The sequence below is a fragment of the Notechis scutatus genome, chromosome 4 (assembly GCF_049901735.1).
Source record: "Notechis scutatus isolate UNSWTSFEM ecotype Mainland chromosome 4, rNotScu1.2, whole genome shotgun sequence".
In the NCBI taxonomy this organism is placed as follows: Eukaryota; Metazoa; Chordata; class Lepidosauria; order Squamata; family Elapidae; genus Notechis; species Notechis scutatus.
Genome location: NC_142012.1, coordinates 80,798,921 through 80,826,882, shown reverse-complemented (window position 1 = coordinate 80,826,882; position 27,962 = coordinate 80,798,921). Strand labels below are relative to the sequence as shown.

Sequence of the window (27,962 nt, the reverse complement as noted above, 5' to 3'; positions counted from 1 at the left end):
AGAGAAACACTTGATGATAAAGTGTTTCTCTCACCATCAAAACTTCTGAAACAGTGTTATTAAGAAAAGGAAGATAAGCTTAGCACGAGGTGAGATGCAAACAAACAGACGCATTTTCCCAGATTCATTTAACTCTCCAAATTAAAGAGAGCCACTTTGGCTCTCTTATTAATGAAAGCTAACCAGGCTAAACATGCACTAACTCCAAGGATTTAGCCCTCCAAATTACATGTTTTGTAATAAATGAAAAATGTTCTCAGTTTTTGTTTTGCTGCGGATCCTAATTATGGGATTAAAATAGTCCAATATGTAACGACACTTGTAAAATCTCTGTGTGTGCAAATACTAGTTATGTGAGTTGCTTTTTTTTTTTTTTTTTTGTCTACTTTCAAATGAATGATTGCAGCTGCAATGGGGGGGGAGCTGCCTTACATTGTTTTTTCTATTTCACAACCTTTGTGCAATCTGAGCCTCTACATCCTGTTTGTTCTTTTGTTTATTTCTTCAATTTATACGGCTGCCCATCTTCAGCAAGTGAATCTAGGTGGCGATTAAAACACAATCATAATTGCAAAGGTTGCAAAAATTGCAACACGAGGAAACCAAGAAACGTCAAACCCAAATCACAGCACAACAGCAGTGGCTCCTTGGCCTGAGCACCGAACGAGGGCTTTATGAAAGACAAACAGGTTAGGACTGTCCTAATTTTCAGATGGAGAATGATCTTCTAATGGTATGTGAGAATGGATTTAGGAGACAGGATGAAGAGATGCAGCCAAGGGGGGAAAAAATCAGATAAGTCTTTGAAAGAAATCTACTTTATGATTTGCAATCTTGCTTAATGTAACCTTAGAGCAAAATAGAATTAGCTCATCTTGTAGGTCTCTTTTGAAAGGCTGACATTAATTGAGGATCTTGACAGACTTGAACAATGGGCCCTATCCAACAACATGAAATTTAATGTGGAGAAAAACAAGGCTTTGCACTTGGGCAGGAAAAAAACACCAAAGGTACAAGTGGCACAAAAACAGGAACTGTGAGAAGGATCTTGAAGTCCCAGTGGATGATCACTTAAACATGTGCCAGCCGTGTGTAGGAGCAGCCAAAAAAGCGAATACAATCCTTGGTTGTATAAACAGAGGCATAGAATCAAAATCACGTGAAGTATTAGTACTGCTTCATAAATCCTTAGTACGACCACATCTGGTCACTACATTACAAAAAAAGATGTTGAGACTTTGGAAAAAAAAGAGGCTTTACGGTTCTGGAGATTTTGTGATAATGCGTGAGTGGTCTTTTGTGTGTGTGGAGAGAGAGGGGGGGGAGGGAGGGAGAGAGAGAGAAAGAGAGAGAGAGAGAGAGAGAGTTTAAACTCATGATTTCAGGGGAGGTTAGGCTTTTTGGGTAACCTCAGTGGGCTTCACTTAAATCCTTCTCAAAATTCCTGCAAGACGTTAATTAAGATGGGACCTGACCTCTTCAACGAGAAGATGGAAATCATTTCGAATGGTTAGGGCAAATTAAGGAAAGGGCAAAGACTAACCCTCTCCAACTCTAATGTGGAGGCTTCCAAACGTGCCTGCTCTTATTGAATTGACTTTGCTCTCCTAAATGTTCGGAGCTTCCTCCTCGCCATCTGTACCCCCAAATGGAAAAACTGCCATGAACGAAGGTCCACTGGTCAGTTCATGCAAGGGACAAAGTATGGAAACAGTCTCAACTGGTCATTGACTGCAAGGAAGATTCTCTTTCTTCTCCTTCTCTTCTTGCTTCACATCTCCTCCTCTTCTTCATTCTCCACTTTCCCCTTCTTCACATCTTCTTCTTCTGCTTTACCTTCTCCTTCAACACCTCCTTCTCCCTCTCCTTCTTTTCCCTTTCATTCACATCTCCTTTTCCTTTTCCTCCTCCTCCTCCTCCTTCCTCCTTCTCTCCCTTTCTTTCAAATGTCCTTCTCCTTCTCTCTCCTCACCTCCCCTTCTTTCCTCCTCCTCGATCTCCCTCCTCCTCCTCTGCTTCTCCATCTTCCCTTCTCCTTCACATCTCCGTCACCTTTTCCTTCAAACTTACTTCTCTTCAAATCTCCTCTTCCCTCTCCTTCTCTTCCTTCTCCTTCATATCTCCCCTCCTCCAAGTCTCCTTCTCCCTTCTCCTTCTCTCCCTTTTCTTTCAAATGTCCTTCTCCTTCTCTTTCTCCTCGACCTCCCCTTCTTTTCCTCCTCCTTGATCTCCCCTCCTCCTCCTCTGCTTCTCCATCTTCCCCTTCTCCTTCACTCCTTCTCTCCTTCACCTTTTCCTTCAAACTTCCTTCTCCTTCAAATCTCCTCTTCCCTCTCCTTCTCTTCCTTCTCCTTCATATCTCCACCTCCTCCTCCACCTCACCTTCTTTCTCCCCTCCTCCTCCTCCTCCTCCTCCCAGTTCTCCCATCAAACAGAATCCAACTTTGGATTGGAAACCAGCAATCTTTGGGGCACTGTTGGACCCCAGAGCTCCAACTGCTGACTCCTAACTTCCAATAGTATACCAAGAGTAAAGCTGAGCTAGGTAGATACTGAATTTTTTAAAAAAAATGGCAACCACCATCACCCGCTCCCAGAACTGAAGTTTCCCATCTCCGCATTTTCTTTGGCTTCTTATCTTTTAATTGCACCATCTCAATTTGAAGCGCTGAGGCAAGTCCACTTCATAAAAAGCAAAAATCCTCTCTAAATAAACCTTTATACATACAAATAAAACCCAAAGGATATATCGACGCATTTTTTTTAAAAAAAAACCACACACACACACACACACACACACACACCACAGCCTGTTTACAATGGGGACCGCTTTCTCTCTCCCTTCTTATCCCACCCTCTCAAGTGTCAAAGCCCCCTTGGAGATAAGGCTACAAATCCCGAGTCTTAAGCCGGAGCCGAGGCTACGGCAAAGCGGTCTCCTATGCTGAGCGACTTTAAAGTCAATCGTTGCTATCTGAAGGCGCAGCTTTTCGAATAGCGTCCATTTCCCAAAGAATGGATCTGAATATTGAAGAGCCCCCCTCCCCCACCAGCCCCATTTTCTTCTATCTCATTCAATAGGATTACCTTGCACACATTTTCCTAAGCTACGGTGAAAAGGCTGCTGGGCCTTCAGAGGAATCGTTTATCCCTGTCCCTCTGCCTGGCTCACATCAGTTGCTAAACAGGAATGCACTACATTTTAGACAGACAGACAGACAGATAGATGATATATATAAGTATGGTATTCAGCTTTGTTCGGGTATTTTCCCACGTCATTATAGTTGTGCTTTTAAAGTTGTAGCAACATTTCGGCAGAATCTCATCTGCCATCATCAGGCTTCTGTATTGTGTTCGTCTGTGAGTCAGACTTTTACAGTTGTTTCAGTTTTAAATTTGGGGCTAGCCTACTGCTGTGCCAGAATGGTTTTTTCTTCATCCTGATTGGTTGGGAGTCTTGGTCTGTGTTTATTGGTCTTGGAGTTTGCTGTGTTCTGCTTGATTGCTGTTTCTAATATCTTCTGTCTGTTTTGTGGCTTTTTTTGTGTCTTGATTGGCTGGCAACATTGTGTTCCTGTATTGGAGGCTCCAATACAGGAACACAATGTTTTTATTCACCTGGGATGCAGTAAAAAGTAAGTTTTCCTTCTATTTTTAAAAGCACTGCACGAGCACAAAGCACGTACCCACCAAACTGGTTGTTACACTGATTGAATCCCACTACTGATTAGGTCACTTCTACTGCCCACATTGGGATGCAGTGACTCAGTGGCTAAGACGCTGAGCTTGTTGATCAGAAAGGTTGGCAGTTCAGCAGTTCGAATCCCTAGCGTCGCATAACAGAGTGAGCTCCCGTTCCTTGTCCCAGCTTCTGCCAACCTGGCAGTTCGAAAGCAGGTACAAAATGCAAGTAGGAAAATAGGGACCCCTTTGGTGGGAAGGGAACAGCGTTCTGTGCGCCTTCGGTGTTTAGTCCTGCTGGCTTTTCGGCTTTGTAACGGAGATGAGCACTGCCCCCTAGAGCCAGAAACAAGTAGCACATATGTGCGAAGGGAACCTTTACCTTAACTTACTGCCCACAGACAACATTCTCTGGGGACCTTGTAACCCCAAAGAGACAATTCAGGATATGAAAATGTCAGTGTTGTGACTTTAGACATATATTATTTACAGGAGAAGCCACATTCAATCTATTATTATAAAATGTTCTAAAAAGCATCCTATAGCATCGGAAAGACTTTAAATGCCAAGCAATGTTATTGTTTTGGTATATTTTCAGTTTCAGGTTTAAAAACCCATATGGGATGATTTCGAAATGACTTTTTTTTTTTTAGCTCAGTGCCACCAACAAACAAACAATCAAAACACTTAGCATTGTGTACAAACATTCCCGTTTGTTAAAACTGCTGTTCAGTTTGGATGATGAAAAGGATTAATTAAAAGGAAAAAAAAAATCCTTTTTTGTCTGCTGGAGAATGTGAAAGGGTACAAAGTAGAACAGTTTCTTCAGTTGGTACCAATAATGGAGACAGTCCTGATTTTTGTGGCAAGATGACATTGGGGCAAAATTATTTATTAAAACAATGCAAGCCAAGCTAAACAAGAAGCAATAGATGGGAAATGATCAGAGAAGCAACCTAGAACTAAGGAGAAATTTCCCCACAATGAGAACAATTAATCAGTGGAACAACTTGCTACCAGAAGTTGTAGATGCTCCATCACTGGAGATTTTGAACAAGAGATTGGACAGTCATTTGTCTGAAATGATCAGGGGGCTGGACTAGATACAGTGTTCCTCAAAATTGGCTATTTGAAGATGAGCGGACTTCAACTCCCACGAATTCTTCAGTCAGGAACTCAGATGGATTTGAGGAACACAAAGCAAGAGAGATGTGCTGTTCAACTCCAGGCTTGCTTTATACATAGATGGGCAAAGGAATGGAGGCATAGAAAAAGAGCTGGGTTTGGTAAGGTTGAGATAAATAGAAGGAGGAGGGACAACACTGGGTGAAGAGGATGGATAGTATCAAGGGTGTTGCTGGACTGTCCTTGGAAGAGCTAGATGATGAAGAACAGAGAAGAGCAACCAAGATGATGAGGGGACTGGAGACTAAAACATACAAAAAACGGTTGCAGGAACTGGGCCTGGCTAGTCCAGGGAAGAGAAGGACCAGGTAAGCCAGGATAGCACCTTCCAGTATTTGAGGGGCTGCCACAGAGAGGAAGGAATCAAGCTATTTTCCAAGGCACCTGAAGGCCAGACAAGGAATAATGGATGGAAACTGATCAAGGAGAGACTCAACCTAGAAATAAGGAGGAATTTCCTGACAGTGAGAACAATCCACCCGTGGAACAGAAGTTGCCTTTGGAAGTTGTGGGAGCTTCATCCCTGGAGGCTTTCAAGAAGAGACTGGACTGCCATATGTCAGGAATGGTGTAGGGTCTCCTGCTTGGGAAGGGGGTTGGACTAGATGACCTACAAGGTTCCTTCCAACTCTGTTATTCTGTTAGTCTGACAACTGATATCCTATTTCACCATTTGTTTTTGCATTTGACAAACTGATATCACTGCCCTTTTTTTAATGTACAGAAGGGTGATTTTCAAACAACAAATCATATTCATATTTTTTTTTTTAGCACTTGGTCATTTTGAATTAGATAACCACTGGAAATGAATAACACATTTTGGTCGCTTACATAAGAAGCATATTTGGGAGTTCTCGCGTGTTCCGAAACAACGTCATGCTTTTTGCAAGCATCCAGCTGCTCAGTCTCACTGCATTAGTGTGCTTTTAAAAAAGCTACAGGAAGTTTTGCAGTGGCATTCAAGCACCCATGAAATTAAAAGCAGGACTGTTACAGCTTTTCTGTACGTGCTCAAGTTTGCACATTTCAGACATGGGGAACAAACTTGCACAGGGTAACTTGACTTTTAGCACCTTTGCACATGCGCATACACCAATTGCAAAGTGCCTGGAAAATGTTCATCGTTGCATGAATTAAAACCGTCTGGTTTAAGTGAGACCCTCAGGAAAAAAATGTCTTCCCTTTGTAGCGTTCACGCTTTTTGTAGCGCAGGCTGAGGGAGAAACGGGGTCTTTCTAAAGCTTGAACACTAATTTTAGAGATATTTGGGTTGGTCTAAGGAAAAGCACAGCCCGTTAGCAGAAATTCAAAAGGCAAGGTTTACCACTTATGCAGTCAAGGTAGGTACTTTTCCCAGTCTAGTTTACATCCCTTCATGTTGCTAATGGTCTTCTCTCCATGTATCACTTAACTCCTGCAGAATGGATGGAAAATATGTTACAGTGGTGGGATTCTACCGGTTTAACAACTGGTTCGGTGAGTATGTGTTTCTCGCACGCGCAGCTTTCGAAAACCGCCAATTTACAGCTCTACAACTTACCTTCTACTGCAGCGCTGGTGAGTAAAACAGCTGAGGCGCAGCAATCCATTGTGCCGTGCCTCAGCTGTGCTGCAAACCACGGAAATATAGGACAGACTAGGGCAGGGGTGGGGCCAACCAATTGTTGTTCGTACCAGTTCGCCTGAACCGGTGCGAACTGGTAGCAGCCCACCCTTGAATATGTATGATACAAAATATAGATACTCTTTAAGCAACTGAGCCATTTTTTCAGCACTCTGCAAGTATTACTGAGACATTCCGGAAACTGAAGTGCAGGATCTCTTTGGTTTTTACCGCTCCTTCCAAGACAAGGATCAGACTCCTAAATTTGCCAGTTTAAAAGGATCAGGCAGTTCAAGGAAGCTGTTCAGTTGAAGCAGAGATTCCTTCTAGCTACCTTTGCTCCCCACCGAAGACCTGTCATGATTGAGCAGCTCAGGTTTCCTGTTTTAGAAACCAGCTCAACCCTCAGCCAAAGTTCTGCAGTCAATGGCCAGCTTGCTGCCAAATTAACAAAGGAATAACAGAACAACAGAGTTGGAAGGGACCCTGGAGGTCTTCTAAACCAGCCCCTTGCTCAAGCAGGAGACCCTATACCATTTCAGACAAGTCTCTTGTCCAGTATTTTCTTAAAAACCTCCAGTGATGGAGAACCCCAACTTCTGGAGGCAAGTTGCTCCACTGGTTAATTGTTCCCATTGATAGGAAGTTTCTCCTTAATTCTAGGTTGCTTCTCTCCTTGATTAGTTTCCACCCGTTGCTTCTTGTCCTGCCTTCAGGTGCTTTGGAGAATAGCTTGACTCCCTCTTCTTTATGGGAATCCCTCAAATACCAGAACACTGCTATCATATCACCCCTAGTCCCTCTTTTCATGAGATTAGGCATACCTGATTTATGCAACCATTCTTCATATGTTTTAGCCCCTAATCATCTTCTCTGCACTCTTTCTAGAATCTCAACATCTTTTTTTCAAATTGTGGGTGACCAAAACTGAAATTAGAATAATTATCTGGCATTGCCAAACAACCTTGGATACAAATCTTCTTGCTTCCTACACAATCCTAAAGAAACCCTCTATATATTCAGTGCAAACCAGCCGTGTAATAAACCTCTGACTCATGGGGACGAAAGAAATTAGAATTGTCTCTTCTGAGTCTAAATTGCAAGGAAGGAAGGCTTCCTCACACACATGAAATTGCCACAGACATCGCTATCCATTCAGAAACATGTTTTTACTTTGCTTTTAAACTTGCCTGATGTTGCAAAATGAACCAGATGCACTATTCATCCAACATACTTGTACCTACGCATCTCTTTCCTATTTTCTCCTGGGAAAAAGGAAGTTAAATTATAGAAAGGCAGGCTTATGACTTATTTAGGAACTTTATTGGGTTAAACTACTTTCCTCCCTCTCGACAGCTAAAAGCAAAACACTAAAATTCCCTCTGATGTTAGCCAGGCAAATGCAACTTCCCAGCGATCTGAGCACCAAGATAAAATGAACCGACAGGGAAGTCAAATAATTTCACCCCAAAAAAATCCACCATGCATTGGTCAATAGCTTTAAGTAGCGAGCTTGCAAACACTGTCACGCTGCCGATCAAATATTTCTGTTTTGATCTGTTTTATTAGCCACTGTTCAGCTGAAGCTCTGTCTGAGGTTTGCTCAAAGACCCAACAACAAAGAGAAATATGTTCAGGACAATGACACTGGGCAAAGGCAACAGGAAATCACTGAAACCAGGCAAATAAAAAATTCTTCCAGTTGGCATCACAAAAGCAGAGCTGGTGTTTGGCAAACTTCCTTTGGGAGTAAATTCCAAAGAAGCTATTTGGCCTCAACATGATTTCTACCGGCGATTGGAGCAGGCTTCTAAAAGGACACCCTCCTTAGTTTCGTTTTATAGCTTTAAAATACACCCTGAAAATGGACTGTGGACCACTGTTGATTCTTCAGGAGGTGCATGAGATATATCACCATTGCCATTTTGTACAAACGTTATTGGTATTCTACATCAGAACAAGAAGCAATGGGTGGAAACTGATCAAGGAGGAAACCAAGCTAGAACTAAGGAGTAATTTCCCGACAGTTAGAACAATTTATCAGTGGAACAACTTGCCTCCAGAAATTGTGGGTGCATCACCCCAGGGCTTTTAAGAAAAGAAACAGTATAGCAAGGGCCTTCAAACTTGGCAAATTTAAGACTTGTGGGCTTCAACTTCCAGAACTCCTGAGATAACATGACTGGAAGAGGAATTCTGGGAGTTGAAGTCCACAAGTCTTAAAGTTGCCAAGTTTGAAGACCCCTGTAGTATAGGGCCTCAGAAATTTGTCTGAAATGGTATAGGGTCTCTTGCTTGAGCAGGGAGTTGGACTAGAAGACCTCCAAGGGCCCTTCCAACTCTGTTATTTTGTTCTGTTCACATATTTTCAACAGTCGGGTTGAAATGATCTCAGAACATCTAAATTGCAAACCTGGATATTAAGCCGCCCTAGAGCAGCTTCAAGGTAAAAGCTGCAGCAGAAACCTTGAAGTCCAGATTGCAGCTTCTAACATAGTTCTGCTCAAAAAAAAATAGTTGGAATCTATAGATTCGTTTTATTCCAGGGGATGCTTCGATTTACAGCCTCTGTTAGGGATAACATTGATTACCCTAACTGGTTTGGGTAAAAATAATAAATATGGTATCATGGTTTGTTAGTTAAAGTGTGTGTAACTTTAACTGCAAGAATGTAATTAAGGGTGTGGTTGTAAAAGCACTATATAAGAAGCGAGGCAATTGCAGCTCGCTCTCTCTGGCTTGAAGATCCCTAATTACTGGAAGGATTGATGACTGCGTTCTTGCTGGAACGGGGAGAGAAAAAGGAGTGTTGATATTTCTCAACGGAGAGAAGATAAAGATTGGACTGATTTATTGTAAGTGTACTGACATTGGCTATTCAACACGGATTTTGCAATTAGAGTATCCTTGACAAGACTTGACTGAAATTGATATATGACTAATGGACCGTTATTTTGACTAAGCTATAATTCTTAAATGGAATAAACTATATTTTTGATAGCACAAGCGTATCTGTACTTTTTACTGCGTGTTAACTAGAAAACTTATCTCACACATTTACCTGTCTGCCTATCTGACTTCGCTGCACGTTCTGTTTAGTTTGTTTTCCTTAACACCTGTTGGGGAATCCAGGCTTAACAGCCTCATCTGCTCAAATTAAAATCCATAACCAATCCAGACAATGATTTGGTGGTAGTGACCATCACTTTGTGTTATATTCAAGGGAATATACATTCTCCAGCATAGAGAGGATTGGTACAATTCATCATAAAACTTGCATAAACGATGCAATTAGACTAAATCTGAAAGTTTCCTTATTTTGTCTAATTGTTCCTGTTCTTCTTGCCTCAAACATGATGTTTTCCAGGGTGAATTGCCATGTCTTCAAGAAAACACAATGTAATTTTTCTAGATTGTTATATATTTATCTGAGTGAAATCTTTCTTCCACTGATCAATTCTGTCTGCCTACCTATCTATCTATCTATCTATCTATCTATCTATCTATCTATCTATCTCATATAAACAGAAAAATATATGTATACACATACACACACACACACACACAGAATTTTTTTCTTGTCCTTGACAATTATTTCGATATATATTTAATAGTGGTGTTGGCCATTAGATGGTATCTGATGAACTGAGGCAGGACATGGCCAAAGGTATTGTAAAACTTCTACTCTCTGCATGTGGAGATGGAAAAGCAAACACATTATCTGTTTTTCCCTTGACTCTCTACCAAGCCCTTCCCAACCGATAAGAGGCCACCTAATATTCAGAATGCCAGGCAATCATTTCAATAACATAAAAGCCTTTTCTTGTAGCCGATTGAGACTGCAGATAAAATGCTATAAGCAGGATCATGCTACTGCTTCTAAAATATTTATCAATACTTACTTTCCATTTCATTCCAGGACCTAATTGATCATTTATGTCTGGATGAATCACAGATGTGATCATCAGACTAATTTAATATTTCTTTAATGATTGTTGTCCATGATTTTTTCCACTTGTTTGGTCCTTTTCTTATTTTAAGGGGGAAAGTTATCGATTTTATCCTGTTTACTCAGCTCAAGACTTACTGTGTGATCTTCCCCATATGTCTTTAGATGCTAGCCAACTCCTGTATAAATTGATTGGATTTATCCTCCCTCTCTAATGGGAAGACCAGAAATGAGATAATCACCAGTTTCCCATTTTGTAACACAAGTTTGTCTCAAACACAAAATACACAGTCTACATACACTTCCAATGACTTAAATGTCTATCAGTTGCAGTAGCATGAAAAACAAAGGGGGGAAAACACACACACATTTCTAATCATGCTTATTAAGGACATCATCTGAAGGTTAATGTGATGAAAATCTCTTTGCAAATTCATGTCAAGAATTTCCAAGACTGTGATTCAAAGCCCATTTGTTAGCCAAGAGGCTCAGAATATGTGTCTTAAGACTCATGCAAAGGTGTTTTGTTAAAAGTAGAACACAGTTTGTATTCTCTAATTCAGGAAGGTGCACAATCCAATATGTTACAAATAATTGATTTCAGGCTCAGAACATTTCTAACTCCCATGACTGACCAACACAGAAGCATAAATACAGAGAGAGAGGGCGGGGAGGGAGAAAGGAAAGACAAAGAAAGAAAGAAAGAAAGAAAGAAAGAAAGAAAGAAAGAAAGAAAGAAAGAAAGAAAGAAAGAAAGAAAGAAAGAAAGAAAGAAAGAAAGAAAGAGTAAACAACTTGTGTCCAGAAGTTGTGAATGCTCCAACACTGGAAGTTTTAAAAGATGTTGGATAACCATTTGTCTGAAGTGGGATGGTTTCTGTCTAGGCAGGGTTGGACTAGAAGACCTCCAACACTGGAAGTTTTTAAAAAGATGTTGGATAACCATTTGTCTGAAGTGGGGTATGGTTTCCTGTCTAGGCAGGGGGTTGGACTAGAAGACCTCCAAGGTCCCTTCCAACTCTGTTATTCTTTTATTCTATTATATTCTAAACCACTCTTAGGAAAGTTACTGAATGAGATTTCTAATGAATGAATATACAGTTTCCCACATAGTTCTTTCTGTCACACCCCCAAAACAGGAATGGACTGTACAAAAATAATGTGATTTAAAGGACAAATTCAAGAAGTGAAGCAAATGTTTGCCAAGATAGTTATTCCAAGAATTTACACCAGTTGGCAATGAGAGTTTCATCAGATGCAAGATTGTATTAATGATGCATACCCGTATCTCTCATTGTACATTGCCTTCAGTCACTGCTGAATAGAAAAGATTTGTCAATGTGGGTAGGTTAATAGAGAGAGACGCCTAATTAGAACACAAAAGGTAATGCAAAAAGGTAAAGTATTAATGTTTTAAGGACAAAGAGCTGATAGTGAAGTGAAGCCAAAGTATTGATCAAGACAGTCTCGTGACCAAAGTTGCGGCTTATCATGATGCTAAGTAGAGTTTGATAACAAATTTTGCAGATCACTCTGTCTGCATCTGCCCATAATGTTCTTGCTCTTTTTAAACATAGATCAACACTTAAATCATCCAGCCTTCCTTAGCTTTTCTTGTGTTTTTAATTCATCCAGAATATGAATTAAAAACATAAGATAACCAGAAGAAATATGACACCAAGAACTAGATTAAAAGAAAGTGAAACAACTGATTTAAAACAAAAGGGAGCCTGAATAAGATTCAGCCAGCAGTGTAGTATAAATTGAAACTGACAGGCTATGGAAAGAAATTTCTTCATGTGTTGTTAGTGCCATACAGATTCAATTGTACTACTGAGTGTGGCTGAGTGTGCTAAAAAAAAAAAATAAAGAGGAAGGAAAAGGAAGCACTTAAGGCAAAGGCTGCATTTTAAAAAAAAAAAAACTAAAAAAATCAGGCATTTTAGCAAGCTTAAGTGTAGAGAAAAAAACAGAGAAGCTTATTTCAGGAATGATGGAAATGCTATCATAGGTACTCCACCAGTTTAATTTCTTTTCTAGTTATGTATTTTAAATTTTACCATTTCTTTCATGTGTTTTGTTTGTCACTGTGCTTGCATTTTTAAAAAAGATTTCTGATTATGGACTGAAATCTATCTATTTATTATCTATCTATCTATCTATCTATCTATCTATCTATCTATCTATCTATCTATCTATCTATCTATCTATCTATCTATCTATCTATTTATCTATCTATCTATCTATCTATCTATCTATCTATCTATCTATCTATCTATTATCGCTCTTATCAATCATCTATCATTTCTCTCTCCTATGTATCCGTCCATCCGTCCATCCATCCGTCCATCCATCCATCCAACAATTTCATTTTAAAAAGCAAATCAAACTTTCTCCACAAGGAAAGTTAGCAGTTCAAAAGAAGACAAGGGTAAACACTATTTTCAGTGAGATGAAACAAGATTTTCTCTACCTACATCTTAGAACTTATAATATTTCTATTGCAGGTTGCAATGCTATGAATGCTGATTTCAGAGTACCCCGACAGAAGTCTCTTAGAAGTGGTATTCATTGTAATCTACCCAGAAGCTTTAAAAAATATTCTCGGCATGTATGTTTTCAAACAAACAAACAAAAATTCTGTTCCAGAAACAAACAAACAAACAAAATCTAACCAACTGTGGCTGGACAAGATCTAGAGCACCTCCAAACAATTCCTATTTTAGAAGATTTTCTTCCAGAAAACTCCTACACCACTCTTATCACACATTGTTTTCCATTTACTGCCCTAAAGGCTCAAAGAACTTGAAAATTAGGGAAGGGAAAATGATTGTCCTCATCGTTTCACTGGGATTCCAGAATGCAGTGATGCCGTTGTTGTGTGCTTAGCATAACTCCAGGGCCTCTTCTCAAGGCCCATAATTAGTCTGCATTCATAGGACAAAATGAGAATATTTCCAGATGAAGACCCAAAAGAAAAGGGGGCTTCTAAAATAGTCAAGAGTAAGGTTTTAACCAAGTTAAGACTGGCAGAGTAGAGCTGCAGAGGGATGCAAATACAGTGTCTGAGTGGTTTCATTATGGAGCTGTACCAATTTGCCTCCGGAAATTGTTAGGTGCTCCAACACTGGAGATGTTAAAGAAGAGATCGGGCAGCCATTTCTCAGATGTGGTCTAGGCCCACTGTGATGGCGAACCTATGGCAAGCGTGCCAGAGGTGGCACACAGAGCACCCTCTCTGGGCATGTGAGTCCTGGCCCCAGCTCACCTCTCCCACGCATGCACACCTCCCGCCAGCCAGCTGGTCTTCGGGTCTCTGCCCTGCATGCGTAGGTGGCAGAGTGCACATCTGGGCGGGGTTGTGTGCGCATGCATGGGGGTGCAGAGGGGTCATGTGTGCATGCACATGTTGCATTTTGGGGATGTGCCCGCCTGCCTGCTCTTTGGGCACTTGGTGCCAAAAAGGTTCGCCATCATTGGTCTAGGGTCTTCTGCCTGAGCAGGGGGTTGGACCAGTGGTGGGATTCAAATATTGTTGCCACCGGTTCAGTGGGCGTGGCTTGGTGGGCACGCTTTGCGTGAGTGCACACACTTTGCGTGCACACGTGTGCCAAACACGCACTTTGCACAGGCGCAGAGGAGTTTGCACAGGCACAGAGGCGTTCTAACTCGCCTCCTGCAAGCCTGCACGATCCTGGTCGCTTCATCAGCTGCCACGCAACACTATTTTGTGCCGCACAAAGCAGCTGCACTTCAAATTCAGCAGATAAAAGTGAGTATGGGAGCCTGGGTGAGTGGGTGGCCCCAAAAGCAGAGCAGCCGAGAGAACCGGTTTGGTCTCCGCTGCTCATCGCTCCTACCGGCTCGCCAGAACCTGGTCGAACCGGTCGAATGCCACCACTGGGTTGGACTAGAAGACCTCCGAGGACCCTTCCAACTCTGTTATTCTGCCATTGGCCATCCTGTAAAATACTCCAAGCCTGCTCACATAAACCAAGCGTGGAATTTCCTTTTGGTCAATATTGACAGAAGGATACACACGTGGGGACCCTGTTCATTAGCCCCCTGGGTTTAAAACCCACACTTTGGTTTGCCAGACACACAACAATGGCGTCGTCTAATTTGAGTTGGGGATTTCATAGAGAAACAGCTTGGGAGGGGGTGGGGAAAATGGCTCTCTGGCAAATCTCCTGCCAGCGATCGTCTTCAGTTAGCATTACTGCGTTTCTCAAGATGACAGCCATCAGATCAGATTACCTGAATGTTGCTCCTGATGACATCTGACAACTATGAACAACTGAAGGAATTCAAACAGGCTACGGGACAGGTAAGAGGGTTTTGTGCGTCCGTATTTCTTCTCTCCTCTTGATAATACATGTTGCAGATATACAGCACAAACTGAGAGGGAGATGCACCCACATCTTACACTGATCCCTTTTCCAAAACCGCCTTTAGATTCTTGGGGAGGTGGAAAACAAAACAAGACAAAACAAACCCACTCTTGTCTTGCAAGCCCCAAGACTGCTCAAAATTGCATTTTAGTTACACGCTAAGAAACTTGTGTAGATGCAATGCCGCTTTACGGTAGTTCCAAATCTCCAGCTATGTCGTTGGAATCAATGCCTTTTCGGTTTTCCTCAGAGGCATTGTGTTTCGTTCCAGAAAACTTGACACAAAAAGCAAAGACGAGCCAACAGCTCCGGTCTCATCACCTCAATCGGATGGGACTGAGCCTGAAAGAGCCGATCTAGGAGTAGTGGTTTCTCCTGGTCTCACAAGTTCTGCTTCATAGGCAGGTAGAAGCCCTATCAAGGGGGACATTGGCACAACTTCAGATATATGTTTGTTGTTTGTATCCTGCCTCTATTATTTTTACAAATAATTCAGGTGGGGAACATATCCAACGTACCTTCCTCCTCTTATGTATTTATTTATTTATTTTTGCAATGTACTCCTGGTTACCCGAGTCAGGAGAACCTGCCAACCATCATCATTGGATTGTGCCATGCCAGAAATCAGGCTGAACAAACAAACAAAGCTCCATCCATAGGATGCAGGCAGCATGCAAAACCGTGGTGGGATACAATTTTTTTTTACTACCAGTTCTGTGGTTGTGGCTTGGTGGGCGTGGCAGGGCAAGGATATTGCAAAATCCCCATTCCCTCCCCACCCCACCAACCTGCTTTCCAACTCCCTTCTCCTGTGCAGGGCAACCAAAGAAGACCCAGCCGATCAGCTGGGACACGGGAGGCAGAGGTGGTATTTGCCAGTTCTCCAAACTACTCAACTACTGGTTCTCCAGAACTGGTCAGAACCTGCTGAATAGCACCTGTGATGCAAAACCAGACCCCCTCTGGTTCACAGAAAAACTGCTCTTCATGGAACCAGTCCCTGGTGCTCAAAAGGTTGGGGGGCCAGTGTGGTATAGGGTATGTGACAATTTCCCATGGCCAATGGACTGCAGGACAATTTGCCATAGCGAACAGAGTGCAGGACGAGTGTTACTCTTAAAATCAAAGACACGGTGGAATAGAATTAAAGAAATCATGCAAAAGAAGGGACAGAATGAAATGTGAATGGCAAATATTATTGTTTTTTTTTTTTTAAAAAAAAAGTTTTTAAAACAATTAAACAGAATTGTTAAATTGTCCCACAGTGAGTTGTCCCATGCCAAGTTGGCTGTGGTCAGCTGTCCTGCAACAAGTTGGCTGTGGTCAGCTGTCCTGCAACAAGTTGGCTGTGGTCAGTTGGCCATGACACATCGAGTTGGCTGTGGCAAGTGGTCCCATTCCCATGGTATATTGGGGTTGGACTAGAAGACCTCCGAGGCCTCCTCTAACTTTGTTACTCTGTTCTGTTCCACGTATTTTCAACCATTGGGTTGAAATGACCTGAGAACATTTGGATTGCAAATATGGATTAAGATTAAGATGCCATAGAGCAGCTTCAAGGTTAAAAACTGCATCAGAACCCCTGTCCTATGTGCTATGCTGGCATTGGGATTTGCCTGGAGCTTCAGAGTATTAGCTTGCACAGGGCTACTGCGTCAAAGAAACACACAGCTCAGCATCTCCTGGGTGTCTTCCTGAACTTATTCTATTTATGGGCTCTCTGACTCCCATCAATGGCAGCTCATGCTACAAACTCAAGTCCTGGCATGTAGATCTGGAACCAATTATATTACGTATTCTGGAGCCAGTGTAGTGGAAAATACCACTTTGGGGATAGTAGTAACTTGTCAAAGCTTGCGGGTTACATCATTGTTACCAAGAACAACTTGGAAGTTTCAAAGCAAATAAAAGGATGGATCAAAAGAATATTCCCAACCAGTTGCAGGCGGTCGCCTTGCAATCCCCAGAATAACATTCACAAAAAAGGACATTTGATTCTCCACATCGTTGCCTTTTTATGCCTTCATTGATAGCTTAAATTCACGTAGTCCTCGACTTGTTTAACAATGATTCAATGTTATGACGACACTGAAAAAGTGACTTATGACCAGTGGTGGGATTCAAATAATTTAACAACTGGTTCTTCGCCCTAATGATTTCTTCCAACAACCAGTTCACCAAACCGTTCAGGAAGCTAACAACCGGTTCTCCCAAACCCATGCGAACTGGCTGAATCCCATCACTGCTTTACGACTCATCCTCAGAGTTATGACCACTGCTCTCTCTTTGTGGGCAAGGGATCACAATTCAGGTGCTGGTCACCAGGCTTAAGTCTTTTACAATGACGAAAGCATTTTGCAGTCATGGGGTCATGGGGGCAACCTACCCAGCTGACTTCTAATGAACAAAATCAAAGGGAGGAACGGAAGTTGGATTCACTTCATGACTGTGTCCTTTGCTTAATGACTGCAGTAAAATGGTTGAAAAAAAATCTGATTGGGTGGCATCACGATTCGCTTAATATCCTTATTGCTTAGTGATCAAAATCCCATTCCGAAATGTATTTGTAAGGCCACCTGTAAACTTTGCCGCATACATTTTTCCACCTGCCTTCCCATCTTTAGTCAATGTTTAGTCAACCAGGATCTACACATTCATTTCCTTGAACAGTTCAGTTTTTTTGTATATAGCTGGTGATCCTTCGCTGCATTTTTCCTATCAAATTCAAGGACTCTGCTCTCTGAGGCATTGATGGTCCTTGAGGTTCAGATCCATGTGTCAGCCTTGGAAGCCATTTTTTTTTTACTTGGATGCTTCCAGGCTGCCAAGTTTAGTGCCCGGGAATTTGGGAGGGGGGATTTCATAGAGAGGTGGAAGATTAGACACAACAACACTCTTTCTCAGAGAGTCAAGGACATGTTGCCCTGCACCTGGAGAGGAGTGAATGAACGATTGTCTCCAAGAGGGATGAAGATCTGGTTGGGCCATGTGATGGACTGGTGGGTTCAGGGGAGAGATTTTTTTTTTTAATTTTCTTTTGGGAAGGGAATACCCGGAACTTTCAGGTTCGGGTTTTTCCCAGATGTACCAATATGACAACTCTAATAAAATGGAACTTTGAGGGATTGTTTGTCTCAGAGTTTATTGGGTTGGAGGTGGTTAGCTGGAACGCTGACACCATGCTCTGCACTCCATCATGCCTTCCATGTAACATTTGGTGCAAACTCATCCAAAGAAAAATATCCAGCCACACAAAGATAAAGGTGCCTTCACCTCACCTCCATTTTTAACCAGTTGTTTTTCACTTTTCTACCCTGAGTTTTGTTGAAGAGTAAAAGGCAGTCTACATTTATTTATTTTTCCCTAGGAAGGAGCTTGGGCTAAGAGAGAATGATGGGCCCAGAGTCACCCAGTTAGCTCCTATAATAGCACTAGCCCTTGGACTTATATTCCACTTTACAATGCTTTACAGCCCTCTCTAAGGGTTTACAGAGCCAGCCTCTTGCCTCCAACAATCTGGGTCCTCATTTTACCCACCTTGGAAGGATGGGAGGCTGAGTCAACCTTGAGCCTGGTGAGATTTGAACTGCCAAACTGCTGGTAGCCGGCAGTCAGCAGAAGTAGCCTGCAGTACTGCACTCTCACCACTGTGCCACCGTGGTTCTCTATAAACCAAGAGATGGCTTGAACATGAGTCTTCTTGGCAATGGACAGAAAGACAGAAAATTCAAGGCAGAAAAAGGGTCCCAGCGTCCATCAAGGCTGGCCTATTGTGATTGGGCGTTGGTTCTTACCTGACACGCCATTTCTCTGGAGCCGCTTCAGTCTACGTCGTTGATGGCTGAGCTCAATCACTGAGGAACGCTCCGCCCTCCATCACGTGGCTCTCTTGCGTTCCCCAGTTTGCGTGAAGACGAAGGTGAAGAGAAGGACGTTGCTCTGCTCTCCCTATGCTAAATAGGTCATTGGCGAAACAAGGCCCCACCAGACGGCAATTAAAGGTGGGGCTGGATGATCCTCACGGCTCCAGAGAAATGGCGTGTCAGGTAAGAACCAACGCCCATTCTCCTGAGAGCCGTTCGGATCATCCAGAGAGTGGGACATACCAAAGCTTGGCTGTCCTACGGAGGGACCCCATCTGGTCCTGCAATCTCCGAGGTTCCCTGAAGACTCGCTGGAGGACTCGCCTACCAAACGAAGCCTCCGCCGAGGCAAAGGTGTCAATCTTATAGTGTCTAATGAAAGGAGAGGGGATGCCCAAGTGGCTGCCCGACAAATATCAGAAATTGGAGCCTGGGTGGCCCAAGCCGCCGAGGTGGCTGCACTTCTGGTGGAGTGTGCTGTGATCCCCTGGGTACCGGCAGTGCCTGGGACAAATAAGCCTTGGAAATGGTAGCCCTAATCCAGCGGCCAATGGTTGACGGGGACACTTTGTGGCCTAAGGAGTTGGGCTGGAAGGAAAGGAAGAGAGATTCTGACCTCCGGAAAGGTTGGGTACGCTTAATGTAAATGCGTAGGGCCCGTCTTACGTCCAGTGAGTGCCAAAGCTTCTCCCTTTCCCGCGAGGGATTGGGACAGAAGTTCGGGAGTATGAGTTCTTGAGCCCTGTGAAAGGTCGAGTTAACCTTGGGCAGGAAGGTAGGGTCCGGTCGGAGGACCACCCTATCGGCATGAAATATGCAAAGGTCCTTCCTTACCGACAAGGCTGCTAACTCCGATATGCGGCGGGCAAGTAATAGCTACCAGGAATACCACTTTGAATGTGAGGAATTGGAGAGAGGCTTCCTGAGAGGCTCAAAGGGTTGCTTAGTCAGAGACACCAGGACCTTGTTAAGGTCCCAGGTAGGGTATCGGTGTATGGTTGGGGGACACAGGTTGGTGGCCCCCTGAGGAATGCCCGAATACGGGGTGGTGGGAAAGGGAACCCAGGTTATCACAGTCAATGACTGTGGACAGCGCTGCGACCTGACGCCTTAGGGTGTTGGGGAAAGCCCTTTCCTCAGGCCCTCTTGGAGGAACTCCAAGACCTGAGCTATGGAAGGTGACAGCGGGTTGATCTGGAGACCATGACACCACTCGCAGAATCCCTTCCAAGTGGCGTTGTATATGCGGGTTGTTGAAGGCCGCCTGGCGGCTAAAATGGTCTCAATAACTTGGTGGAAAACCGTTCTTTCCTTAAGCGTTCCCGCTCAACCTCCAAACGGCTAACTGGAGCCACTGAGGGTCTGGGTGTTGAAGGGGCCCCTGGGAGAGGGATATCCTGGTCGGGGGATTCTCCAGGGAGGGGCCACCGATAAGTTGCGGAGGTCCGCAAACCAGGGCGCCTGGGCCAGAAGGGTGCTACTAGAATCAGCTCTGCCCTCTCGGAGATGAGCTTCTGGAGAACTCTGGGAACCAGGGCTAGAGGCGGGAAGGCATAGAGGAGCCCTGTGAGCCAGGGGCAACGGAGGGCGTCGTGATTCTCGGCCCCGTGGGAGGGGTACCTGGAGAAAACCTGGGGAGTTGCGTGTTGAGTGGGGAGGCGAAGAGGTCTACTAATGGGAGACCGAACATTCTGGTCGCTTCCCTGAATAGTGACGGGTGGATGCGCCATTCGGACTGGTCCACCGTGGTCCTGCTTAGCCAATCCGCTTGGGTGTTTGAGTCCCCTGAGATGTGTTCGGCTCTGAGGGAGAGGAGATTGCACTCTGCCCAACGGCAGAGGCGTCGGCCTCCTCATCAAGCGGATGGACTGTGTGCCCCCTGACGGTTGACGTGAGCCTTGGCGGTGACGTTGTCCGAGAGTATGAGGACATGCCGCCCGCGTACTTGGGGGAGGAAACTGCGCAGGGCCAGGAAGATGGCGTGGAGCTCCAGCCAGTTTATACTGCACCCCGTTCTACCTGAGACCATGTGCCCTGAGTTGAGAGCGAGAGGATGTGAGCGCCCATCCGGACAGGCTGGCATCTGTGGTAAGGGTGAGGCGGTGGGGCTCCTTGATGAAGTGACCCTTGTTGATGGTGGGGCTGGTCCACCAGAGGAGAGATGTAAGGACTTTTGGAGGTACCTTGACTGTGGCCTTTGAGTTGCTTCTGCCGGTCCGCTGGAATGGGAGCAGGAACCATTGTAGGGGTCTAGCGTGTAAACGGGCCCATGGAACAATGGAGATACAAGAAACCATTTACCCAGTAATTTGGACAATTCTAAAATTGTAACCTTCCTGGAGCGTCTGATATGCCTGACGGCTTCCTGGATACTAAGGAATCTCTCGGGGAGAGGAACACCTTACCCTGCACTGAGTCAATGACAGCCCCCAAGTGGGAGATCCTTGTAGATGGGGATAGTTGGCTCTTTTGCCAATTAACTAGGAAACCATGGTCTTGGAGGGCCGAGATAGTAACCCTGATGTCCCTCTCTGCTTGGGGTCTGGAGGGAGAGAGGATGAGGATGTCATCCAGGTAGCAATGGAGGCGGACCGGGAGATTCCTGAGATGAGCCGCCAGGGCCGCGAGGACCTTAGTGAAGGTCCTCGGGGCAGAGGCTAGCCCAAAGGAAGGGCGACATATTGGAAGTGGCGGTGGTTGTAGCAGAACCTGAGGAATTTGAAATGGGAGGGTCGGATTGGAATGTGGAGGTAGGCCTCGGAGAGGTCTATGGAGGATAGCCAGTCCCCTTGGCGGATGCTGAGGAGGATGGACTGTAGGGTGTGCATCTTGAACCTGCGATAGACCAGATAACGGTTAAGGCATTTAAGGTCCAAGATGGCCTCCATCCTCCGGAGGATTTGGGGACTACAAAAAGGTGGGAGTAGAACCCTGCCCCGCTGGGAGGGTGGGACGGGTTGAATGGCCTGTATTTGGAGAAGATGATGGATTGCTGAATCCATTAGGTTGCGTTTGATGGGGTCCCTTGAGGGGGACGCCAGAAAGAAGTCAGGGGGCGCTCTTGAATTCGAGCGTGAGGCCGAGTCTGATGGTATCACGGACCCAGGTATCAGAGGTGGAAGAGTCCCATCGGTCGGCAAAGTGCTTGAGGCGTCCGCCGATGGGAGGAGGGGCGGGATCTATCTCGCGCCGGAAGGGCCTCCCTCCTGAGCCCCTGAAAGGGCGCCTGTAGCCGCTGCCCTCCTGTTCCTATCGGCCGGATCGGTTCGATCCTGGGGCTGGAACGGTCGGGAGGAGGGGGTCTCGAGTACCTTGGCGGGAAGGGAGACTGGTAGAAAGGGCGGGAGGAGCCTCTCCGAAATGGCTGGGGGCCTCTAGACTCTGACCTCCGAAACAGGGGAGGGAGAAATTTTCTCTTGCTCCGGGTTTCAGATAGCAAGGGTCCAGAGCCGTGCCAAATAGTTTGTCCCCTTTTATGGGGGCAGTAGCCAGCTTAACTTTTGTTTTTAACGTCTGCCTGCCAGTGTTTAAGCCAGAGCAGGCGGCGAGCAGTGACATGGGACGTTATTGCCCGGGCAGAGAACTTGACCGCATGGAAGGTGGCGTCAGCGGAAAATTCCGCCGCGGCCGTCAGTTTTGCTATGTCCTGGTGAGCCCTTGTGTTGGAGGGGGAACATGTTGCTTCAGTTGCCGAAGCCACCGGATCGAGGATCTGGTGAAGAAAGAAGCCGCAGTGGCTGATCTAATGGCCCAGGAGTCCGCTTGGTGAGCTCTACGTAGGGCGAGCTCGGACCTCTTGTCCTCGGGTTTCAGAGCCTCTAGGGGGTCACTGGGGAGGACGAGGAGGCCAACCCAACAATGGGCTCATCCACCTCGGGGTGTTGAGTAGGTCACAGAAACTCGACTCGAGGTTAAAGAACCTCCTGTCCAGACTGGATGGGGCGGGAGGGGCCCTAGTAGAATTCAGTTGATTTGAGACCAGGTCATGAAATAGGGGTGGAGCCGGGATTACCTCCGCCTCCACCACGGGTTGACTAAAGATGGCGTCCTCCTGACCTTCTGCCGGGAGGGGAGAGCTGAGGAGGTTTGCACCGACAGGCCAGAGATGTTCCTGGCTTTGAATAAAAGGGATTTAAACATGTGGGGCTTGAACAGGCCCGCAACAGTGGGTTGGTCCGGGGTGAGACCCTCATCCTCGGACATGTCCCCCTCCATAGGATCTACCTCCGATAGGGGCTCCTCTTGTTGCATAGACCCCCATTCCATTTCCTCTTCCCCCAAATTGGTCTAGATACTCTATATCCTCCTCCGGGTCCCTTTCTGGGAGAGGACTGCCCCTTGAGAAGGTACCTGACCACGAGTAGGGTCTGATCTAGGCGAGGACCTCATTGATGGTGGGTCGTGTTCGGGCGCCAGTGAGGGGGAGTAGACCTGGACATCTGTTGAAGGCCCTCTGCTATCCCCTGGCGAATGGCCCGTTCCATCAATGCCTGTATGTGCACAGGGATCTCGGATGAGGGGGCCTCCTCCTGGCGAAGACTCTTGGATCGGCCAAGGAGTGAGAAATGCACAGCCTAACTTGACGACGGCTGAGCGCAAACTGGGGAACGCAAGAGAGCCACGTGATGGAGGGCGGAGCGTTCTCAGTGATTGAGCTCAGCCATCAACGACGTAGACTGAAGCACCTCCCACTCTCTGGATGATCCGAACGGCTCTCAGGAGAATTTCATTTGTTTGTTTGTTTCAATTTATTTATTACTTTTAATTCTTGGGGATATTTTATTTTATTATTCATTTTATTTTATTATTTTATTTATTTTTGGCTCCTCACAGTCAGCCAGGTGTTCAGACTGCGTTTGGCATTTTCGCCTACTTCTCAAGTCCTTTCCAAGGACCCGGGATAGACAAATGTGCATGTTTGATGGTTTATTATTGTTTATTTTGGTTTTTAAAAATTGTGTCAGATGATAGACATGTGTTCATCTCAAGCATGTTTAAACTCATGATTGACCTTTGCTGGAAATTGCTTCCAAACTTCCATGACGCTTTCTGTGAGGTCATACTAACTAACATTACTTTCATACGTTATACAACGGTAATGGTATTAAGCAAACAAGGGGACTTCCCTTGTCTTTAGCCTATTCTCTTGCAGACAAATGTGGAGGTAGATCACATTATCTGGAGTGGGAGAACAGCTAGGCTGGACAATTGGATCAGAGGTTATTCTCCCTTCATTCCCAACAATTGCATCTATTCAGATTTCAGTCAATTGGTCTTTTATCCTAGAAATCAACAGGTTTTGGTCTGCAGAATATTTTCTTTTCTTTTTTTTTCAACTGAGAGCAAAATAAATAGAATAGAACAGCAGGGAAAAGACAAATCAGCAGGTAAACATGAGCCAGGCATTAAAGCTTTCTCTGGACAATCAGAGGCCACTTCACAGAGCCTGAAGGGAATCAATTACTTCTATCATCTCTGGCAGCAAGAAGTTTCTTCCAAAAGCTCTGAAGCTCATCAACCAATTTGCATGCCTAGCAGAGGGGCCAAAAGATGAGATTCACATACAGGTTGAAGTTTTAGCATCTCCACTTGAACAGATCAAGTAGCAGAACAGCCTTAAATACATAGTTAGAGGAGTTAACATTTGACTGGATCCTGAAGAAAAAAAATCTGCATTCTGTTAGGGTAGCTTTTCTGATAACAGATGCTACTTTTAACTTGTAACAAGAATGTTGTGGTTCAACTCTGCATACGTTGTAGACAACCCTCAGTGCCCCAGCTCACACACTGAGCAAAGGTGTGTGAATTTGTGCACCTCCATTGACCAACAATGACAATCACATCAGAGTACAGCCACTAACTTTGTAGACTCAGTTCTGGGAAAGGATCCTAACAGGAAACAAGGAGCATCCTGAAATTCAGCCAAAGTTTCCTCAAGTCAATGATCAGGAAGAATATTTGTAGCTCAAGGTTGATTTGAGGGGTTCCTTGGTGCTCTCTGAGCTTGTGTTTTCTGTCAAACCCAAAGGTATCTTTTTTTCAAACAGGAAACTGGACTTTGTTTTTCCTTGAAGGCGTTTTGCTTCTCATCCAATAAGCTTCTTCAGCTTCTTGCAAATGTCTCATTACCCAAAGAATGCCATGGCAATAGTAAGAGACATGGTGGCGCCGTGGTCAGAATGCAGTATTGCAGGCTAATTCTGCCAAATGCCAGCAGTTCGATCCTGACCAGCTCAAGATTGATTCAGCCTTTCATCCTTTTGAGGTCGGTCAAATGAGGACCCAGATTGTTGGGGGCAAGAGACTGACATGGTCAACCACTTAGAGAGGGCTGTGAAGCACTGTGAAGTGGTACAGAAGTCTAAGTGCTATTGTTACCTAGTTTAGGTAATGCACCATCTGCAAGAAAACCACCAAGCTCAGAGAGCACCAAGCATCCCTCTTCCGCTCCAGTAAATGAAACTTAGCCATCATTTCTCATTATGTTTACGAGCTGGGATGAACTGTAGGTTTTTATGCTCGTTTCTCTCCATTCCTCTGTTGTTACCTAGAAATGAGGATCCTTTATCATGTCCAACAAATCACGCTGTTCCATTTATTTAACGATGAGAAACTCCCTCTCTTGCAGGCCACAAATGACAGCTCAACATCATGGAGGGAGAGCTAATGACCACATCCAAAGCTTGCCACAGATCAGTGTTTTTCAACTTTGGCAACTTTAAGCCTGTATGGACTTCAACTCTCAGAATTCAGAGCTGCCTGGGGAATTCTGGGAGTTGCAGTCCATAGAGCTTGAAGTTACCAAGGTTGAGAAATGCCACCATAGATTACAGCAGCTCCTCTTCATTTCTGAACTGAGAGCATGCACCTTGTGGCTGCTGCAAGACTCCATGGGACTTTCTTATGACCCCAGTGTTTTGCTTCCACCACTTCCCACCACCAATTCCTCATCCAGGAAGTGGTTTTATCCTGCTGGAGAATAAAGCTAGCAAAAACAAGAAGGCCATCAACCCATATTTTGATCCTTGGCAACATAGGCCAGATGTCTACAACATGAGCAGCCCTTCCCATCAAAAGGTCAGCACCTTACCTGAGTGTCCCACAAGCATCTCCTCTCCGGGAGCTCTACCACCTAGACCTTCTGAGACTTCACATAACAGGGTGTATTTTCCTGCAGCGAAGGAGAGAAACAAAGCATTGGCATCTTCCAAATTACTTTGCAAAGCAAGGCGGACAATATCAAGTTCCAAAGTCCTGATGACGTGCATCTGTGAGAGGAGGAGGAGGAGGTGTCCCCAAAAGTCAAAATGGCCACCACAACTGAGTGACCAAGAGTGTCTCCTCTCTTTTGATGTGCATGGTGTGTGCAACAAATATAACAAGGGGGGAGGAGGGCTTTTGACTGTGTGGCCAACATCTTAACTTTTTTATACCTGCTCCCTGGCCTGGATACCTGGACAAATTTCCAAGGACAAATTTCTATAAAAGCTGTAGTGGTTTAGTGGTCTCTTTAGTAGTATATGGACGTGGTGGCTCAGTGGCTAAGACGCTGAGCTTGTCGATGAGAAAGGTCAGCAGTTTGACGGTTCGAATCACTAGCGCCACGTGACAGAGTGAGCTCCCGTGACTTGTCCCAGCTTCTGCCAACCTAGCAGTTCAACAGCATGTAAAAATGCAAGTAGAAAAACAGGGACCATCTTTGGTGGGAAGGGAACAGTGTTCCGTGCGCCTTCGAAGGCGTTTAGTCATGCCGGCCACATGACCATGGAGATGTCTTCAGAAAACCGGGCACTTCGGCTTTGTAACAGAGATTAACACTGCCCCCTAGAGCCAGGAACGACTAGTACGTATTTGCGAGGGGAACTTTTACCATAGTAGTATAGTGGTCTCTATCTTTATTTTGGAGTGCAATGAACTCTTGGGGGAAAAAAAATATCAGCTCTTTCCTTGTTCCCAATATGTCCCTTGCAACAGCTACCATGGGCCATTCTATCAATGATTGGAAAAGGGGTAGACAAAGGTTTAAATTATAATCTTGACTTAGAAGAGGCTTCAAACATGTGTATTTTGTCTTAATATTTGCAATCAGAATTTACATAGACTGAAAGATTTACATTAGGTATCTATCAATTTCCAGGATCAAGCAAGATTTTTTTTTTTTTTAAAAAAAAAAACTTTTAAACTCTCTATTGTTCAAGTGTCCTTTTGAGGAACTGTCCTATTACAAACTTATTCGGGTATGGATATCTGCTGGAGAGTCTCTGTTTGAAAACTTTCCTTATCAGCCACTGAGAGAAATGATGTTTTTGGCAATACTTTATATATTGTTTATGTATCTTATATTTTGTACTTCAGAAAATGTAGTTTCTGAATTATAAGCCATCCAGAGTCGTTGACTGAGATGGTCAACCAAGAAACCCACAAACCAAACAACCAAACAAACTCCATTCCCCTTTGAATTGTTTATCCCCATATCATTTACAGAAACAGAAGCATAGAAATAGAGGTTTTGTGATATTTTACAACTGTTGTTATTGTTTGGGGATTGATACAATTACAAGATTCTTGATGTCTTCAGGACAGGCTACGGACCCAAAGTTCTGAATGAATCTACCTAAAATATGTGCTTTTCTTCCGTATTGAATGCGGCGGATGAAATTCTTGCAAAACGTTTTCCTGTTGAGACTAAGATAAAGGGTATAGATTTCCTAAAATCACCATGAAGTTCCAGGCTAAAACTATTTGGAGAAATCTATTCCACAAAGACCGTTTCCAGCCAATAAATGATTCGTGTGCTTTTTGAGCAACACTGAAAACAGATTTCTTTCTATTGGTACGAAGTGGAAGAATACCACAAAAACGTTGATTAATTTCCAATTGTCCATGAAGTTATGCTGGAATCTTTAAATGGGTTTTCAGAGCAGGCAATACAGAATGGCTCTCTAAAGAATGATGATCCATTGTCAAGATTTTTATGAACATCATATCAGTGGTGGCTTCTCAGATTAGACCAGTTGTCCAAAGACACAGTCATCTTCTACCCTGCTATCAGAGATGTTTTTTTAATTAAAAAAAAATATATTGGGGCTAGAAGATAGGATGGTTATATGCTTTGTGATAAAAACGGATTGTCCTCAAGCACAGAATCATCCTAATATTCTTCAAGAGGGCTTCTCTGGGGCTTGAACCCAAGACCTATCCTATTAAAGGCAAGAACAGTCTACTGTTGCTAGGAATGTTTTGAACTGGTGCTTTTTCTATGCTTCTGCTTTCCCTCAAGCACGCACTGT

General features: G+C 44.3%; 1 protein-coding gene across 9 annotated transcripts in view; it reads right to left on the bottom strand.

Annotated features, from left to right (window-relative positions):
• The window catches only part of ZMIZ1 (zinc finger MIZ-type containing 1), a 392,646-nt gene that overhangs the window by 183,293 nt on the left and 181,391 nt on the right, over positions 1–27,962 (bottom strand). For 8 of the 9 annotated variants that reach the window (XM_087963911.1, XM_087963918.1, XM_087963916.1 and 5 more), the window contains one exon: positions 25,763–25,843. The exons of the other annotated variant lie outside the window; for it this stretch is intronic. The gene's annotated coding sequence lies outside the window, so the exon portion shown is untranslated. The remainder of the gene's footprint in view (positions 1–25,762; positions 25,844–27,962) is intronic. 9 annotated transcript variants of the gene reach the window in all.